The sequence below is a fragment of the Marmota marmota genome, unplaced genomic scaffold (genome assembly GCF_001458135.2).
Source record: "Marmota marmota marmota unplaced genomic scaffold, marMar, whole genome shotgun sequence".
Lineage (NCBI taxonomy): Eukaryota > Metazoa > Chordata > Mammalia > Rodentia > Sciuridae > Marmota > Marmota marmota.
The window spans coordinates 3,372,599-3,391,404 of record NW_026000168.1 but is presented as its reverse complement, the minus strand read 5'-3'; the positions used below and the strand labels follow the sequence as shown (position 1 = coordinate 3,391,404).

General features: G+C 47.7%; 1 long non-coding RNA gene across 3 annotated transcripts in view; it reads left to right on the top strand.

Moving 5' to 3' along the window:
* The first annotated feature begins 1,718 nt into the window (after window positions 1–1,718).
* The window catches only part of LOC125611727, a 17,096-nt gene continuing 8 nt past the window's right edge, over window positions 1,719–18,806 (top strand). Inside the window, exons 1-6 of one of the 3 annotated variants that reach the window (XR_007341937.1) lie at window positions 1,719–2,540; window positions 2,622–2,787; window positions 2,917–9,014; window positions 11,002–11,206; window positions 14,342–14,547; window positions 15,311–18,806. The exon at window positions 15,311–18,806 is cut by the window's right edge and continues 8 nt beyond it. This is a non-coding gene — a long non-coding RNA (uncharacterized LOC125611727). Of the gene's footprint in view, window positions 2,541–2,621; window positions 9,015–11,001; window positions 11,207–14,341; window positions 14,601–15,310 lie in introns of those variants that run through there. The other 2 variants (XR_007341935.1, XR_007341936.1) reach the window with 2 other exon arrangements.

Genomic DNA, 18,806 nt, shown 5'->3' with positions numbered 1-18,806 from the left:
CTACTCTTTCTCCATCGAAGAACGAGGCCTGCACTCTGGTGAGCACGGAAACGACTTGTCTGCAAAGTGAGTTTACAGAGTGGCCCCCACACCTGTGGACCCCAGCCCTCAATCCAGGTTCCACAAGATACAGCACTTTGGAACTAAATGCCAGTCCCTGAAAGGGGTATCCTCTGCCCAAACAGGGTTATGCCCACTGAAGGGGTGCCCCAGAGCAGGGCAGCCCATGACAGTGTGCAGGTTTTAGATCAGACTGCAAATAGCACAAGGGGCTCTCAACGGCTGGAGCTGAGCTTATACAGGATGTGGGGCAAGGGCCCTCCTGATTCCAGACCCACCACGTCATCGTCATGGGCTGGCTCGGCAGTCCTTACAGGCACAGGTGAAGGGAGTGCAACAGGTGTTGTGACTCTCAGGATGCAAATATGGAACCCGAGCTCAGAGGGCTGGTCCACCCAGACAAAGCAGCCCTGCTTCCCATGCCCACTTGCAAGAGGGGCTCCGGCCCCAGTGCTGTGGGTTCTGGGGCGTCGACTCCCCACAGTGCGCATTACCAAAGGGCCGGAAGCAACGTGGGGTCCTTTGGAAGAGAAACGGTTGGACAGATCTCCTGTGTCCACCTGTGAAAGACCATGCAGTTATCTGAAATAAGAACTTAACATCTATAGATACTCAGAAAAGCAAGTTGGAGAAAAATTGTATCGAATGATCCCATTTTTTTTTATTTAAAATAAAGGAAGATGGTGCATTTGGGTAAAACTACTTGCAGGTGTCCACAGGAGGTTGGCAAAAGATAGAGATGATAGATACTAAATTATTAATATTGCTTATTTGATGACAGATGTGCTACAGTGACAGTCAAGAGAGATAGAAGGGTAGATAATTGGATTTTTTCATTATAGGATTTCATTTGTTTCCAAAAACAATATCTTGCCATTTAAAAGTTATGAAAATATTGAAACAACACTAGAAAATTATTTTTTTCTTCTAGTTCTGTTTTAAGTGTAGTGATCCTCCCAAGGTCACCTCAGTTGGGAGACTGGTTCACATTTTGACCCCAGGGTATGTCATTGCAGAGACGCAACCAGCGTCTCTTCTGCGTCGAGCATGTGTATAATTTTGCATCCAGAAAACCAGTGTTGGGTGAACACACATAGCAAAGAACAGAATAATGACATGCAAAAATACACGGCCCAAAGTATTGTTGCTTCCTCAGTGTTTAATGCAAATTTAAGCATGCGAATCAAAGACTGCAATGTTGAGGAACACAGTGCCGGTGGTATTTGGCAATAAAATAATAATCACCGTGTGTATCTCTGATGAAATGAGATTTAATCCATTTGTGTTCCTAATTGTCTGCCACACTACATTAGAGATGGATACCTCTATTGTCTCCACCACTTGGAAATATGAAATTCAAAGCAATATGCCCAATGTCTCGAAATAAGCCAGCTTAATGAACCAGCAAATTAGACCTTTCTATCTCTTTATTTAACATCCAGTTCCATGAATGTATCTGAGTTCATTACAGAGGTACAAAATTTAAAGAAATGTGGCTAAATTCATTTGTGATTAGAACGAATGACTTTGAAAAGGATTTTTAGAGAGAGCCTATTATTTATTATTGAATTTATATGAAGTAGGGTGATAAACGGTTATCTTTTTTCAATTCTGTTTTATAGTTTGGCTTTTGTAATGCAGTCACCAAAAAAAAAAAAAAATCATTGCAAGTAAAGAAATCAACTCCCCGTCCCCCAACAATGACAGTCAGAAAAACATTGGCAAATATTCCTTTGTGACCTGCTGTCAATGGTTCTGAATGGGAGGCGGAGGACTTTGGTTAGCCCCAGAGGTCATTTGGCAAGGGCACACTCACTCCTGGGGCAGTGGGTACTGCTTATATCCTGTGGTGCAGACCAGGGATGCTGATAGACCCCCTGCAATGCCCAGCACAGCCCTGAAGCACAGGGTCATCCCGCCTGTAGGGTCCATGGGGCTGGACCCGGAAACCTGAGCTCAGGGAACGTGTCTCACTCAACGAATGTTCTGCCTCCTTCAGTGTCTTCTAAAATGAAATCGTTTTCCACCTTGTCACAGAGGCTGAGAGCAAGGCCAACTAAAGCATGGATCTGGTTCAAATTACTTTTTTCCCCCCAATAATTACAGTAATGATGACTTTAGCATGTGCAATAAAGATGATAGATCTCAGTGCCACAGTGCAGCCCTTGAATCTGAATTAGGGAAGTGACTTTAATTGGCCTGAACATTTGTATTATCTTCAAAGAGAGATCTTTCCCATTGTAAACCCAAAGCATCTGATGATCTAATAGGCTTCACAATATTAGCATATTGGTTCAAGGTGTTTCAAAGAAGTCTATTTGGTTTTCTGATGCAGATGACAGAAGTCAGTAATCAGAGGGTTTCTGAGTCTAAGGCTGAAGTAAAAATTAGTGGAATTGCTGGTTCACTTGAGCCTGCATCTGCTTGGGACTTATGGTCTTCGGTCACCTCAAGGTAGAAATTCCACACTTTCCACGGAGGTAAGTTTGATTTCAGTATCGCGGAATTTCCCTTTTAATATTGTGGACTTAGTTGAGCTCTTGTTTTACTCTCTCTCATAGGTCTCTGCGAGGAATCTAGTTAATCTGATAGAATTCAACCCATGGTGACAAATGATCACACTTTTTGTAGGCCTTATTTATTTAAGGAAAAGCTCATCAACATGAGGTAGCATAAAGAAGAAGAAGAAAAGAATACGGAAATCATCCTCATCCAAAAGAAAATAACGTTAAGTATCACAAATAAGAAAATATGAGGATCTTAATCTGCTAAACTTCCTAGGAACTAGGTTGTTCTGAAGGAAACCTGGTTATGAATACTGACATGTGTTGGTGTGTTCTTCTGTCTCTTAGCTAGATAGAACAAATATGATGGAAACATTCGTGACGTCAGGGCTGTGTAAGGCCGTATCTCCCATCACGGGAGGTAAGGCTTAATGGTTATATGCTTAATGTCATGTATTTTAGGAAAATAAATGTTAGTAGCATGTCAACAAATGGCTTCACCAGTATTACTACACTCAAAAGTGACAAAGTTGGGCTGGGGCTGGGGCTCAGCGGTAGAGTGCTTGCCTTGAACATGTGAGTACAGGGTTTGATCCTCAGCACCACATAAAAACAAATAGAAATGTTTTTTTTTTTAAAAGTAATGAATTCAACCTTAATCTTAGACCCAATTCTGTCTAAAATATTAAGTGAATAGGACAAGTGGTGCTCAGATGTAGCAAAAACTGCAGCTGGCACCCAAATGAATGAGATCCTGAGGCCATCATTCTGAACGTTCTCCCTGCATAAAATCAGAGATGAGCAAATAAGGACCCAGGTGAGGGAACTCAGCACATGTCCTCACAGTAGATTTGACAATTACAGCAAGAATTTATTGGCCCCTTGTGATGAGCCCAACAACATCTATGGAGTGGGTGCTCCAGGGTATTGCAGGGATTTGGCTTGTTTGTAATTTCTTTAATCCATGCAACAGCCCCACTTAACACGTCCCAAGCCAGTGCTTGGTGAAGTCACGTACGGGCTTTAGGGTTTCCTCTCAACATTACTCAGTCCTGCATCTCTTGTGATAAAAACAAGTGTCGCACCCTATAGCAGGCCATTTCATGTATTATCTCACTTAACTCTGCTGTGCTCTAACCCTGACGTCAATGGGCAGACCAGGTCAGTTCTCTATAAGTTGTAAAGAAGGAAGAAATCCCAGTGAAGTTCATCCCAGTGACGTTGACTAGGCCATGGTCCCCAGATGTTTGCTCAAACACTGTTCTTTGATATTCCAGCATATATTTCTGTGGAGGTATTTTTTTTTTAAGATGAATTTTACATTTAAGAAAGTAAATTTCGAGGAAAGCAGTTGCCCCTTCACAGAGTGGGTGGGCCTCGCCCAACTCATCAAAGATCTTGAGAGAGAAAAGACTGGCTTCCCTGGGACGGGGAGCAGGGCCTCTGCTGCAGGTGCGTCCGGCCTGGAACGGCAACCCCACTTCTCTTCTGGGGCCCAGCCTGCTGGCCCGCACTGCAGACTGGATGTGCCAGTTTCCTCCAGCACCCAGACCAACTCACGTCTCCGTCTCTGTTCTTCGTGTGGGTCAGAGCTGTTAGCTGATGTATGCAGAGCTGTTTCTCTCTCCCACATGTGTGTATGACACGTGGACATGCATGTGTCTGTGCATGTATCTGTACACAGCTCCCCACTGCCTCTGTTTCTCAGAGACCCAGCCTTGTGCCCTGTAGGATGGCCGTGGCAGTGTTTGTTTTGCATAGTATTCAGCACTTCAAACAGGATCTCACCCACGCTTCAGAAGAGCTTCTTCCAGTGCTCACAGCTCACCTTTTTTACAAAGACAAAGCTGAGCCAAGGCCTGCCAGTTGTTTGCCCCTCCCCCACTCACACCCTCCCCCACTCACACCCTCCCCCAGGGGATCCCCATCCTTGTCTGATTTAGTATAAAAATACTGGGACCGCTGACCCTATGCCAGGTAACATAGAAGGATTTATGTGACTGAGTTCTGTTTATTTTTAAAGAAGTTTTGATTGACAGATAATTGTCTACATTTACAATGTCATATGTTTTAAAAATTCATTTATTTTAATTGGCACATAAGGAGTGCATATCTTTATGGGGTGAAGTGCTGTCTTGATACATGTGTACATTGTGTAACGTTCAAGTTCGGGGTGAACATATCTATTGCTTCAGACGTTTATCAGTTCTTTATAGTGAGAGCATTCAAAATCCTCTCTCTGGCTTTTCTGAAGTACACACAACATTGACATTCTCTTGCCACGTGGCTTTGCAGTAGCACCTGGAACTTCCTGTTGCGGTGTAGCTCTCTGAGCACCCACCGGCCAGCCTTCTCCATCTCTCCGGCCCCAGCCCCTCTGACCACCTGCCCTCAGCTTGTATGAGATCAACGCTCGGGTTCCACGTGTGCGCGGCACCACGTAGCATTTGTCTGTCTGTCCTGGGCTTACTTCACTTGACGTGATCTCCAGTTCCATATATGCCGTGTCAAATGACAGGACATCATAAAACGGCCAAGTCATTGTCCACTGTGGGCATGTGGCACATTTTCTCTCTGTCCATCCGGCGATGGGCTCTTCGACGATCCAGCCTGGCTTCTTCCAGTAAGTAACTGCTTAGTGAATGGAGCTCACCCGACAGTTCACCGGGGCAGTTAAACCAGTCCTGTGCCGTCAGGCCAGCACGATCCAGCCGCCATCCCCAGTGTCCTCTGTGCAGAGCGGCTTCTAAAATAACGTGGGTTCAAAGAGCTTCCAGGGAATATTTTTACAATCTGTTCCACTGGATGACAGAGGGAAAGGGGCCTCAGCTGGTGATGTTTGTCTCCTTAATCATCAGCAATAACACTTGAAATTGGTACGGTGCCTACAACTTCGCAGAGCACGGCCGGCTCATTTCTCAGCTGATGTACTTGGTGTCTTGTGCTATGATTTCCAGCTGACTGTCCAGAACAACGGGCAGGCGTGTTTTAAAGAAGGGAGTGCTGAGCGGTGCTAGGAAGGGCTCTGGGTGGTGATGATGAGATCCACGGAAAATTTTAGTATCCAAGATACTATTTAATCTGCCTGGTGGTAAATGAAGGAAGAACACGATGGATAACGTGAATTTTTAAAAATTTGTGTCCAAGTGTAAAAATGAAGACTAAAGCCCAGTGGGAATGACCCAGGAACCTTGCTGTGTGTCTCCCTGTGAACCCGGGTAATTGAGAGCTCATTAAAACCCTTCCAGAAAACACGGAAAGGGGGTTGAGAACGAGCAGAGGGCTTTACTTGGCCTTTGAAAGTTCCACGCCGTGTCTGGCTAAAGAAGCATCTTTCTTTGGATTATAAAAAGAAAAAAAAAATTCTTCTACTCCTCCTCATAAGAAACCAATAGCTGTGTCGGCAAACCCTTCCACTATAAAACTTGCTAAATGGTGTTTAAAGCAGCAGGAGAGCATTTGTCTCCCCACTCTCTGTGGCTGTTTGGAATTGTGTGAGATAAGATCATATGGCATATTTTACCATTATGTGACAAAGGAAGGCCCAAACTCTTACAATATATGAGACTCGTGAGCCTATATTTAGATATTTCACTATACAAAAAGGCAAGTTTGCAAGATGAAATTAATGGGGTGGGGGGATGTGCTTAGGCAATTCTGGAAGGTCAATCAGAGAAGTCGGGCCATTCCGTAGGGCATTCCCAGCCAGGTCAGAGACGTGGAGGTGCCTTAGTCAGTGAAAGACCCACGTGGACGTAAAACATCCACTGAGTCCTATGCTCACGTTGGAAAAGAGAAGGACCGTGCTGGAACCGCGCGCTGCCCCGTCAGGGTGCCGTCCTGCAGCCCCGGTTCTGATCAGTACAGAGGATCCTGTCTGGACTCAGTCAAAGATCGCCATTTGTTTTTCTTGGTGGGTTGCATTTCCACGGTTCCAGCCACTCCTGGTTCAATCTGTTGTCGCACAGACCCGTACACCAGATCAGAAGTCTGTTCTTTTTCCATCTGTTCAGCAGAATTACTGTTGTCACAGCCCGGCGCCCCGAGAATGACATGTCTGTGCCTCTCTCCTCCGTGTGTGTCTCCAGTCTGCCATAGCAGCGACACAGCACTGCCCAGCTCCAGAAGCCACACGCACACGGTAGTCTCAGCGACACGCTGTGAACCAGCCCGTGAGTGGTGTCCCGGGAGGGATAGGCATCCTCTGGAATTAGCTTGGGCCGTGGAGCTCAGTGCATGGAGCAGTGCCGCCCAGGAGTGTGCGAGTGTTTGTCCACGCTGGGCTCTCCCCCTCCACCTCTATGAGGCCACTTCTACCTCGACCCTGGCCCTGCAGGGCCTCCCCATCCAGGCATCCCATGGGATCCATCAGATTGGACATTCTAAATGGCCCAGCGTGGGTCCCCTGCCCGCTTCCTGGTCCAGCCGGCTGTGGCTACAGAAGTGGTTTTGTGTAAGACACTCTGGGGAGTGTGCACCTGGGATCAGGTGGGGAGCTGGATCCCCCAGGGGCTCTGAGACTCCTTAACACCTGTTCTTCCTAACAGTGGCCCTGCCTTCATGCAGGAGGTCTCATTATTCATTTTTAAATCTGTCAATTTTCCTCCCCGAGAACAAACTCCAGCTTCCTGATCCCTTAGAGTCAGGCGTGGCCCTGTGACTCCCCTAAGCCAGTGCAGAGCTGGGGACAGCTGGCACCTGTGAGCAGAAGTTGTGGGAGCTCTTGAGCTCTTGCCCTTTGATCCTTTCTTCTGACAAAAGGAAGAGATGCTAATGCTCACTGCCATTGTCAATCTGGTGTCATCGAGGTTTGTCATTTCGTATGACACCTTCTCCTTCTCTGTGGTTATGCCGTGGCGACTCTTGATTCCACAGTGTTCTTATAAAGAGTGTTGACACTTCTGTCTTAGCGGGTGGTTCACTTGGGCCAGCAGCCCAGATCTCTCCCTTCTCCTGCTTTCCCTGCAAGCCGCCAGCTCTGCTCATGTGAGCGCCATTCAGAGTCTGATGGCCCTCTGATCTGGCTGCCTCCTCTCTGGGACTCTTGTCACTTTCTAGCAGCACTGGTTGTCTTGATGGGTTGGGTCCTTCAGGCCAAAAAGGTGGCCGCTGTTTCGTGGAATTTCAGTCCATCCATACTGTGACCTGGAGTTGTTCTCTGCAGAAGGGCAGTCTAGTAGGACCTACAGAGCCACAGTGGAGAGGGAGCAGGCTCTGTCCAGGCTGAGAGGGCCCACAAGGAGGGCTGGAAGTAGACTTCTGGGTAGAAAGCCATTGAGGCATATTTGTCTCTTCACTATAACTTACCCTCATACTGACTGATCAGCCCACTAGAACAATCCAGAATATTACTGTTTAATCATTTCCCACTATGCTTATGAAACCTGCTCAAGGACTAACAAATTTCCACAAATCTTTTTGATTCCATGAGATTTGCTTTTCCTACTTTGCCTGTTCAGATCCTGCACATGGTATTCTTTACTTCTCCATTTTCTCTGCAATCATAAAAAAAGTAATGTTTCTTAAATTTGAAACATATTCTTGATTGCACAGTGCATATTCTTGCAGAAGGACACAAATCAGAGGACAGACTCGGTGTGCATGTGCCTTGGGTAAGTCATTTCTTGCTGTCCACACAGTCCCCACATCTTTAAATGAAAAAATCTTATGCGACATAGCTCAGATGTTTCTTTCTCCTTTAAAATTAAAATTAGTCCATGATTCATCGAAAAATTTTTGTGTCACTCTGGAACCCTAAATGATGATTCAATTTACAAAAATGTGATCTATATGCAAATTTGAGGGAAATGGGTCCCTGGATAGGGTCATGGTGTGTTTTCCCTTCCAAAGATCCTGTTGAAGAATATAATTAAAGTAAAAAAAAATTGATATAATCTCATGTATATTTTAAATTCTAAAAGTAATTGCACTATCATTGCTTCAAGGTCAGGCTATCTTCTGAAAGTGCTCATTATCAGGTTCTTAGCCTTTTTCAAAACCAACACGGGCCCAGTCTAAGAACATGTCAAGAAAGGTCAGTAGATGCCGAGGTAAATCAATTTGCATAGGCGGCAAAAATGAGGGGAGTTGTTCCCACGGCTTCTAATAAAAGCATAGAGATATGTAAAAAATGAGAGCTCGTTGGCAGAGGCAAACACAATACAGTGATCTATAAATATTTCATAATCCCAGCCCCACGAGCGTTCATTGTTTGGTGGTTCTCTCTATTATGAGTAATCATGGGTTGCTTTCTGTTTGCTTCTGGCTTTTCCTGCTCATCATCTCTGGAACGGCACCCACTCAGTTCTTCCTTGTTCACCTCCTCCTGGTGCGTGCAGGGTCCACACAGTCGTCAGATGCATGCAGAGCTGAACGTTGAACACCCAGGGTGCCTCTCTAGAGTCGAAGCACATGGTCCCTGAGACCTGGAAACCAGAGGTGAAGTCCTCGGTAAGGTCCCTGTGCAATAGCGTAGCTCCTGTCCAGGTGGTTGGGACGCCCCTCCGATGGGTAGTGCTACGGACTGGACCTGGTCTGTCCCCCTCCACCACTCCTGTTGAAGTGTCCTTCTGGACTGAGAGGTGGGCCAGAAGACGTGATCAGATCATTAAGAGGGTTGGGTGACTGGATTAGTTACTCAGAGCAGTTTGTGATAAACCAAGGCAAGTCCCCGTGTGTTGTCTCTTCCATGAATGCCCACTGGTCCTTCCACTTCCCTCCGTGATTCAAAGTAGCTTTAGGTTCCCACCAGAAGCCAAGCAGATGTTGGCACCGTGTTCTCAGACTTCCCAGCCTCCAGAATGGGAACGCTAAAACAAACCTCTTTTCTTGATAAATTACCCAGTCTCGTGGATTCTGTTATAGCAACAGAAGACAGACTAAGACAGTCTTGAGTGGTGGGAAAGCGTGAATGACTCACCAAGAATTGGTGGATATGTACGACGTGACCCTGCTTTGCTCAGAAGGGGGGCCCACAGCTGCTCTCTTTGTACAACATCCTCTCCTCTGTTCTTGTTAACAGCACATTCACTTTCCCTGGAAGAACCTTGCTCTCTACCCTAAATTCGGGGATCTGGGTGAAGTCACCCAGTTGTGGATCACCATTGCAACACTCCAAGTTCCACCCTGTGGCCCTAAAGATAGACTCAGAGATTGAATCCTGGGGCAGCTACTGGAATCACTAGGTGGAAGGAGAGGATTTTGGAGTCCCCCTCTTCACCACACACACAGGAGGAATGACAGTGTGTCCCTCGAGTCCATATGGCTGCCTCACAAAGGGGACTGACAGAGAGGCCCAGCCCAACACGAGGCATAACTGAAGGCCAGCCTGCACTTTCCCAGGTCCTCGGTTTCTAGAATAATGACCCCTTGGTATCTGGAGGGACTAGTTCCAGGACCCCTGCAGACACCAAGTCCAGGGATGCTCCGCGCCCTCTCCTGAGTGGGGTGACATTCACACATGGCATATGCTCTCTTCCTGTGGACTTAGGTCGTCTCTAGACCTGTAAGACCCAGCAGGGTGTGAGTGCTGTGCAGCTAGCTGCGCTCTGTTGGTGACTGTGCCTGCTGTGCTCAGAACGGGGCACTTTTCTGAGACGCGGTGTTGAGTAGAGGTGGATGGGCTCTGTGGAGGCAGAGCCCGCAGGACCCCAGGGCCAGCCACACACCCTCTTCCCTTTGCTCCAGTTGGATGGAGTTGGGCTTCCTCTTCCTGGTCAATGAAAGAAAGTCCTGAGGAATCCAAAAAGGCAAAACCACATACTTCAGAATGCAGAGAAAAAGAAGGGCGCAGAGTCGTTGGTGGAATGGAGGGAAGGGAGAAAGAGCTGTGGTTTTGAGGGGGGGGTCTGAATGTCACTGGCAAAACAACGGAAGTCAAATTAGGAGATGGTTAATACAGAAAAAAAAAACAGGAATGTGTTCTGATCTCAGGGGAAGGGGCAGTATGTTTTAGGGAGGGCGCGGGTGGGCTTCGGCATCCTGGCGGTGTCTGATGCTAACGCAGGGCTTGGCCACATGGTGCTGATGTTGTTCTGATCACTGCTATTTCTTTACATGTGCACATGTGTGTGAGAAATGGAAATTCCAGCGGCCCATTTCAGAGTACAGCGGTTAGCCTTATGTGTGAAACTGAGATGTCAGGGAGGCAGCTGGAGGGGAAATGGAGCGGAGTAGAAAGTGACAGGCAGTTGACCTGTACAACAGCACCACAGTCTACAGATGTGGCAGACCCAAAGTCCACGCACCTGAACAGCCCTCGACAAACAGGAGGTGGGGCAGGGGTCGACCTGACCGAGAGAGAGTCTCTGTGCTGAGAGACAGTAACTTCGGTAAAGAAGAACTGCACGTGTGTCAGAGGCGTTCACCCAGGAAGTCTGTCTTGCCACAAGGGAACACAGGGAGGTGGGAACAACTAAAGGTGTGCTTCCTTAAATAGCCCAACAGAGACAGGACCACCTAGGCGCCGTCCAGGAAGACTGTGCACCCCACAGCACTCAGCCAGCCAGGAGCCAGGTGACGAAACTTGCTGCTCATCACGCCCTGGGAGTCCCTGGCCACTAGTCACCTGGTCTCACAGATGTCATCAAAGCCTCACTTTCCCTGTACCTTGGTCTCTCAGTCCATTCTTCGGGTTGGGACAGGTGAGCATGTTTCTCATACGTCTTATTCTTTTAGGCATAGATCATACATTTCAGTTTTCCTAATGCTAAGAAATTGGCACAGGGGATGGGAGGGGGAGGGCCAGGTGGGTTACAGGTACCACACTGAGCTATGCGGGAGGGACATGTCCCAGCCATGGGCAGCTCGGCAGCCTGAGGCCTATTTCAAGGTAGTCGAGCCCATTTGGAATGTTTCCAACACAATGAGATGATCAAGTTGGAGAGATGGAGATGCTGATGACCCTGATTCCATCATGACACATTGTAAGTCTCTCGACCAAAAAAGTCACACCTGTAAGTGTGGCCATGTGTATGTGTCAATTAGAAATGCTTTTCAGACCTTGCTCAAAGTCCCAAAGCTGACAGATGGGCAGTATTATTACTGACGTCACAAGGTCTCGAGGACTCAGTGAAGCAGACCCCTAGGAGTCTCGCATCAGGCCTGGGACATGGCGGGAGATCTACGCCTGTCCACTGTGGTCATGATCATGGCCCAGGGGGTGGGAGGATCATATGAGATGAAGCGTGTTCAACACTCCACTTCAATCCTGGCAACCAGCAAGTGCTTATTTTGATGTTTCCTATCATCATTTTATCAGAACTGCTTAATATGCTTTGAGGCCAACACATCTCCTTGGGAGCAGGTCACCCTTTATTTGTGGGCTCAGCTCGCTGTCTCCTGCCCTTCAGGCTGTTCACCAGCCCCAAGTTGCAAGCCTCTCCATAGGAGTGTGCAAGAGTTTTAACTGTGAACGGTGCTGGTCGCTGTGCACATGCAACTAAAGTGCAATGTCGAATCCCACTCTTTGATGGCACTCCAGCCACACGCCCGGGCTCCTTGGTCTTCTGGAGCAAGTCACACTGGTGTGGGCTACGTGGTGAGGACATGCCCATTCTCAGGCCGGGCCTCTAAAGGTGGCCTCCTCTTGATCCACTGACGGCTGTCCGAGGTCCCCCACAGCTGGTACACTCACTCAGAGCCCCTGAGGGGAAGCCAAGAGCCTGTGACAAGTCTCACAGTTTGGGTCATGAAATCAGAGTGGCAGAGCGTTGGTCAGATGAACGTCCTCCCTGGGCTCCCCGGCCTCTGCCCCGGGGCCTCTTCCTCAGCAAGGCCCTTGGGGTCCCTCATCACAGGGCTGCAGGAACCAGCAGCAGTGGCTGTGTGTTCTGAATGTCCCGCTCCCCAGGGTCAAGAGGGACCCGCTTGGAGGAACTTCCTCCCACCAGGACCCCTCAGGCTGGCCATCGTTCTCCTGGGACTGCCCTCTGTGGTTCTTGTTCCTCCTCCTCCTCCTCCTCCTCCTCCTCCTTCTCTCTCCCTCCCTCCCTCTCCCTCTCTCTGTCTCTCCCTCTCTCTCCCTCTCTGTCTCTGTCTCTCCTTCTCTCCTCTCTCTCCTGCTCTCTCTCTCCCCCCTCCCTCTCCCTCTCTCTCTCTCTCTGTCTCTCTTTCTCTCTCTCTCTCTCTATATATATATATCTCTGTCACACAATTCAGTACTCCTCTAAGAAGAAGCCCTTGTTTGCAGATGCTGTGCTGGAGTCCTCAGCCCAGGGTCCGCCTTCCTCTGCTGACCTGGAAACCTAGACAGGCCACTGACCTTGAGAGAGATGGAACCCAGGCCCCTCTAGAAGCCTGACAATGGCCATGCCCAGCAGGAGCTGTGCTGGCCCCACCCCCTCCCACGGAAGCAGCTCCACCAGCCTGTTTCTCAGGGGGTCTCTCTGGGGAATAAAGATCCCCAAACAAAAACTCTCCTTTATAGAAGTCTGCCATTTGTCCCTTGGCCTTGGCCTCCAGTTGTTGGGGGCGGGTTCAGTTTGAGGTGGGGGGAGACGCACACAACAGGCGTTGACTGGCTACCTTGAGGTTTCACAATCTGTTTGAGGATAGTTAACTATGGAACAGGCTAGCCCAGTGGGGGCCAGCGCCACTTCTTAGTCCTCATTGTGATTCTGCATTAAACAGCCGATCTCTCCAAATCTCACGTTCCTCTGGGAAACAGGGATTAGGAGAGTGGCTACCCACGGGGTACAGGGTGCATGAGGGTGAGCGAAGGCTCACACTGCGAAAGCGAAAAGGAGCTTGTATCCTTGTTTTGTACCCTAAGGTTTTTTATGCCCATCATTTCCTACACCCAGATGTCTTCTTGTTCCTTCCAAGTGCTTCCCCTCTCTAAGACATCGGCGTCCTTCAAACCTAAGGGAGGAAACCAAATTGCTAAGTGGAGCTTAGTTGCATGAGACAGCTGGTCCGCTTGGACCTGAAATAACAGAGGTCATTACCTGGCCCTGGTTCTTAAGAAAACTCTTTTCTATGAGACTTTCTCTTTCTGTCTGGAAAGTCCCCAAATATGCTACAGATTTGCATAACAATCTTCCTTTGAATAAACTACATGATGCATAAGCTTTGGCCTGAAGGCCCATCTTCAATGGTAAAAATGAATATTAAATACATTCAGCATCCTAATGAATAAAACCCAGAGCTCTTAGAACCAGATGCTCATCCTGACCCCTCATGCATCTTGTGCTAATTGTTTTATGAAAAATGCTCTCTCCTGGATTAATATTTCAACTATTTAAAAATAGATAAACTTTACTGTACATTATCACTTGAATAGACCAAATAATTTTTAGTGCCTCCATAGACAATTGGCTTTCAAATTGAATCTTGGTGATTTATTTTTTTTTAAATAAAGAGAGATCATCAGCATTGAACTCGGTTTTAAAATAGATGGCTTATTTAGAATTATAAAAGCAATTCATATGTCACATTTAAAGCACAGTTATTATTTGAAAAAGATAATTCAGACAGATTTTATGGGTTCGTTAACAAGAAAAGCCATGGTACCGTGATAAAGGATAAAAGGTGAAGAAACAAGGAGAAAGCTCTTCTACTTTTTTTTGGAACCCATGTAAATGAAACATCATTTACACAAAGACCAACAGGATCCAGTTATGAAATCACCAGGCCCACCTATTATGCTGTAATTATCAGAAGTCGAACAAATAGCAACCACAAGAGAGACACGTACAAAGTAAGTCCTCAAGCAAGCTGAAGTCACTTTTAAAAATAGAGCTTCACCTAAAAGAATAATAAAAGTTCTCTTTACTGAGGCCATGGAGAAGTTTCCCACAAGTGTTTATTGAGCGTCTACTGCGTGACTGGCGACTGAAGCAGGTGTGCACAGGATAAGGTGACTGCGATCCACTGACCAGCCACAACTTTGGGCGACTCCCCAGAACTCGAGAAGAAGGTGACTTCCCTGAGTAACAGAGAGAGCCCCAGCGTAGACCTCACAAGAGAACCAAGAGAAGGAGGGGTAAGACATTTGCCCTGAGGACAATTAGACAAAAACGGGATTCAGCAAACTGTCTGTGAAGGGCCAAGCCGTAATCGTTTTGCTTTCTCAATCCCAGCAATGGCACTCACCAGTCCTCAACCAACGCAGTACTCAGTGCCACCGTTGTAGTGTCAAAGCTGCTGAGGACTCTACAGGGCAGATGTGACTGTCCAGGTGAAGCCTTATTTAAGAAAATAGACCGAGGTCACATTTTTTCCAGCCCCTGTTCTAGATTTTTACCATTGTGGCTATATTATGTGAAAAGAGTAAATTAAAACAAAACAGAAAATCTAAGGGGAACCTCTCGGCCAGAACCTTATCTTTAGCTCAGCCTTGTCTCTGCAGCCCAGGGCTGTGTGCCTGCCCTTCTCCAGGCCCAGGTTTAGCTCCAGCGTTCCCCAGTGAGGTCTTCAAGGCCCGTGGACATTGCCTTGTTCACCCTTTATCTTCACCAACAGCAAACGCCACTCATTTTTATTCTTGGGTGAATCAGTTATATCTCTTCCTCTTGACTCCTGACTGGACGCGCAGGAGCCACCCATCAGCCCTGCTCCATATTTTTAGTCATTTGGTCAGTGAGCATTGATTGAATACCTCCCATCATGCTGTGCTCAATATCTGGCATATAATTATGTGCTTAGGAAATAAATCCTCCTTGAATGAATGAATGAATGAACAAATGGTGGTTTACTACCTGCCTAGATGAAAATATCCCCAGCTCATACTTTCGTTCTTCTTTCAGAGTCTCTGTATGATTCTGGTGTAAGGAGCACTGAACTAGGAAGAATGGGAAGGCGGCAGCAACAAGTTACCATTTGTAACAATATCTCCTAAGATCTTTCCAGCTGGCTCAGGAGGACCCTCCTCCTCAGGGTGCAGTGCTGCTCAGAAGATTGTGGTTCTCTTCACAAACCTGAGAAACCTGCAGATCTGCCTGGCCTGTCTCCTTCAAGACAGGCTGTCACATGACCTGTGTCGGTCATTGATATGTGAGCAACAGTGACAGACATCAATTCCAGGCAGTGCCACTGAAAGCAGAAGTGCCTTCCAGCTCTGCCTACCTGTGGGAGCTTCCTGGAGCTGCCGGAGAGTTTACCAGAACTGGGTGCTCTCAGAAGTGTATTCTTTCATGATTCTAGGGGCTACAAGTCCAGCAACAGGGCCACATTCCTCACCAAGACACTGGGGACAAGTCCATCCTTGCCTCTTCCAGGATCTGATAGTAGCTGGCAATTCCGGTGCTCCTGGCTTTGTAGATGTGTCCCTCTGATGTCTGCCTCCAATTTCAGGTGGCCTTCCCTTCTGTGGGTCTCCCCTGCAACTCCACTCAAACCTCCTTTTCCTCTAATGATGACACCCGAGTCACTGGACCACACACTGAAACCCAGTCCCACCCTCACCTTCACCTTTGATCACATCTACCTCCTTCCACATCAGGTTACATTCACAGGTGACAAGGGCTAGGAGTTGAAAATAGTTTCGTGGGGGACACACGTTGTCCACCTACGTTGTCCATCATGTTAAAATGCAGTCTTCACCAACCAGGGCCGCCGAGTGGCTGGCTGAGATGGGTTTGTCTGCCAGCTCAGCTTGTTTCAGTCATACGTCCTCTGAACAGAGTGGCGGGCAGTTCACCTGCACCAGGTCCACGACATTTAGTGGATTTGTGTGAATTAAATATCTACACTGTGCATTGTCTGCTTGCAACCTGTCTCCAGACTTCCCTCTGCAGAATAATATATTCCTATGGACCACCAGTTATTTCCTGAGGGCTGGCTGTATGTGTATCTCTAAGCTGTGTGCAAGAGGCTTTCGCAGGAAATTAGACACGAGTCCTAATCAGGAGTGCGCATCTAATTGGGTGAGCAAACTGGAAAAGACCTATATCAGTGTTGGTTAAAATTTCCAGCAGAGACCTAGGTAGTAAAATTCACTAAGAGGTAACCCTAACAGGGCTCCCTGTCTAGTCCAGGTACTGTGCTTAGTATTTTACAGGTGTTGTTCCCTTAAACCCCCATTGAAGGTTGTTCCCTTAAACCCCCATGACTATAACCCATGAGACTAGTATTTTTGTCCTTTTACAGGGAAGAAAACAGAGGCTGAAAGAGGTCAAGGGGCTTGCCCAGTGGTCACAAAGGTTTCCTGTCCAGGTCCACCTGACTCATGAGCACATAACCCGGCTGGATCACGCCTTCAGTTCAGCAAAGCCTCGGCCGCCGTGAGGATGCAGGTCTATACTCCCAAACACAAACACACAGGTTTGGTTCTCCTGCAGGCTCTCCTGGGCTCCATGATCAGGGGGCAGTATCAACCATTCGAGGTAATAGAACAGAACAGAAAGCGACTCTTCAATTTTGATTTCATTGTTGGTAGGTCTGTCTTCCTAGGTTATTATATGGACTAATCCAAACTCGTTCTTTCATCTTTCCATTTGTAAGAATTGAAGTCAGACTCAATTTTCTGACTTGGCCACCAATTCAAAGCATTGTATCAAGAGCCTTCACTGCTTCTGTACAGCAATAAAACAATTAAAAGTCCCAGAGGGTGGCTGGGGATGTGGCGCAGTGTGAGGGCCCTGGCCTAGCATGTGCAGAGCCCTGGGTTTGATCCCCAGCACAGAAAGGGAAGAGGGCAGAGAAGAGTCCACAAAGAAGCAACATTAAAACAAACCAACCCTGTTTTTAAGTATTTCCAAACTTATTTCAAAAAAGCCTTGTGAAGATGGTTTTCCCAACAGCCCTGTAAGAAACCAGCCACTTTGAAATCGGTTTTTTCCTATGTAGACAGAGCCTATTTTCTAGGCTTGGAGAAGCAGGGAATACCCAACCTGGCATTTAATTTAATAGTAGAAAATATGAAATAGACCATTATTTAAAAAAAAAAATGCAGGAATGTTGAAGTCTCCGTGGACTGGTTTTTGCATTTACCCGGCAGTGCTCCATGCTCCCGTTGGCATGGAGACTGGAAGGAAACTTTCCACCAGTCTGCCACTTGCTACTGTTTCCACTTATTTTACTGTGAATCCAATTTTAACAGTTTTTTAAAAGTTAAAAAAAAGGGGGGGGGGAAGGTTGATTCCTTTTGTGTTTTCTGTTCCAGGATGTTTCTCAAACATGAAAACATGTGTTTAAAAAAAGGCTTTAGAAGTCCCTCAAAGATTTGGTTTTCTAAATATTCAGCTGCTTGACATTCGGATAATTGCCTCATCTTTTCTAATTTTTTTTCCCCTGCAGTTTGTCTGAATGCTTTGGCATGAGGGAGCCCCACAGTCTGAAACTTTGTCCCAGCTCTCCTTACTGCATTTATTAAAGAGGCTGAAAGACACATCTGCTTTTCAACAACTTGTGGTCCTTAAGGGACAGGGGAAAGCAGAGATCCTGGCCATTGGGGAAAATCTGGGCATCCCAAAACCAGGGAGCCAGCAGGTCTGGTGTGGCAATGCCTACTTTGTCAAGGTGAACAGGGGGCTGGGGGACCCTAGGGTCGGAGATGGGGTGCACGTTTGTGGCTGGTCCTCTCCGTGGAAGTCTAGAACCCAGTAGACAGTTCTTGTTGGCCTGAGTAAAAGTATCACAGTCATGCCATATGGCATCCTGAAAAACTGAAGAGTGATTTTCCTAGCCTGGAAAATTCAAGAGCAAGCGAGCTGCCTACCTGGGGCTAAGGGGGCCCCAGACTGGCACAGGAAGCCAGGCATTCTCATTTCCCCTTGGCATCGGTCTGCATTGTTCTGCCTGGGACTGGCGCGAAGCTGCAGAGAGAGAGAGAGTGCAGTGAGGAGATCAGGGAGGAGAGGGCTGGGTACAGATGTGAGCAGGAGGGAAGGCATTCCAAAGGAAAGACCTAAGGCTGCACAGCTGTTAAGGACCAACCCCTCGGCATGCCGGTCGTCGGGGTGTGAGATCAGGGGTGCTTTGCGCTCCCTTTGTTCTCCCCCAGCCCACCCCCGCCCCGCCCTCCACGTTCCCAGGGCGTTTGTTGGTTGTCTGTCTTTCTGCTAAGTTGCTCTGCCGTGGGACAGAGCGGGTGCAGTACCTGGCAGGCAGTGGGCGCCTGGAGCACACTTGCTGAACGCGGGAACAGTTTGGGGGCCTCGGTGTGTCCCAGCCCGCGCGCCCTGTGTCCTGGGCGCCTGGCACATACTAGGCGCTCCCTAACATCTGCAGAGCAAATGATCTGCAAGTTGCGGGCGCTGGCACGTGGGGTTTGGGAAACAGGGCAGCCACCGAGCGTCTCCG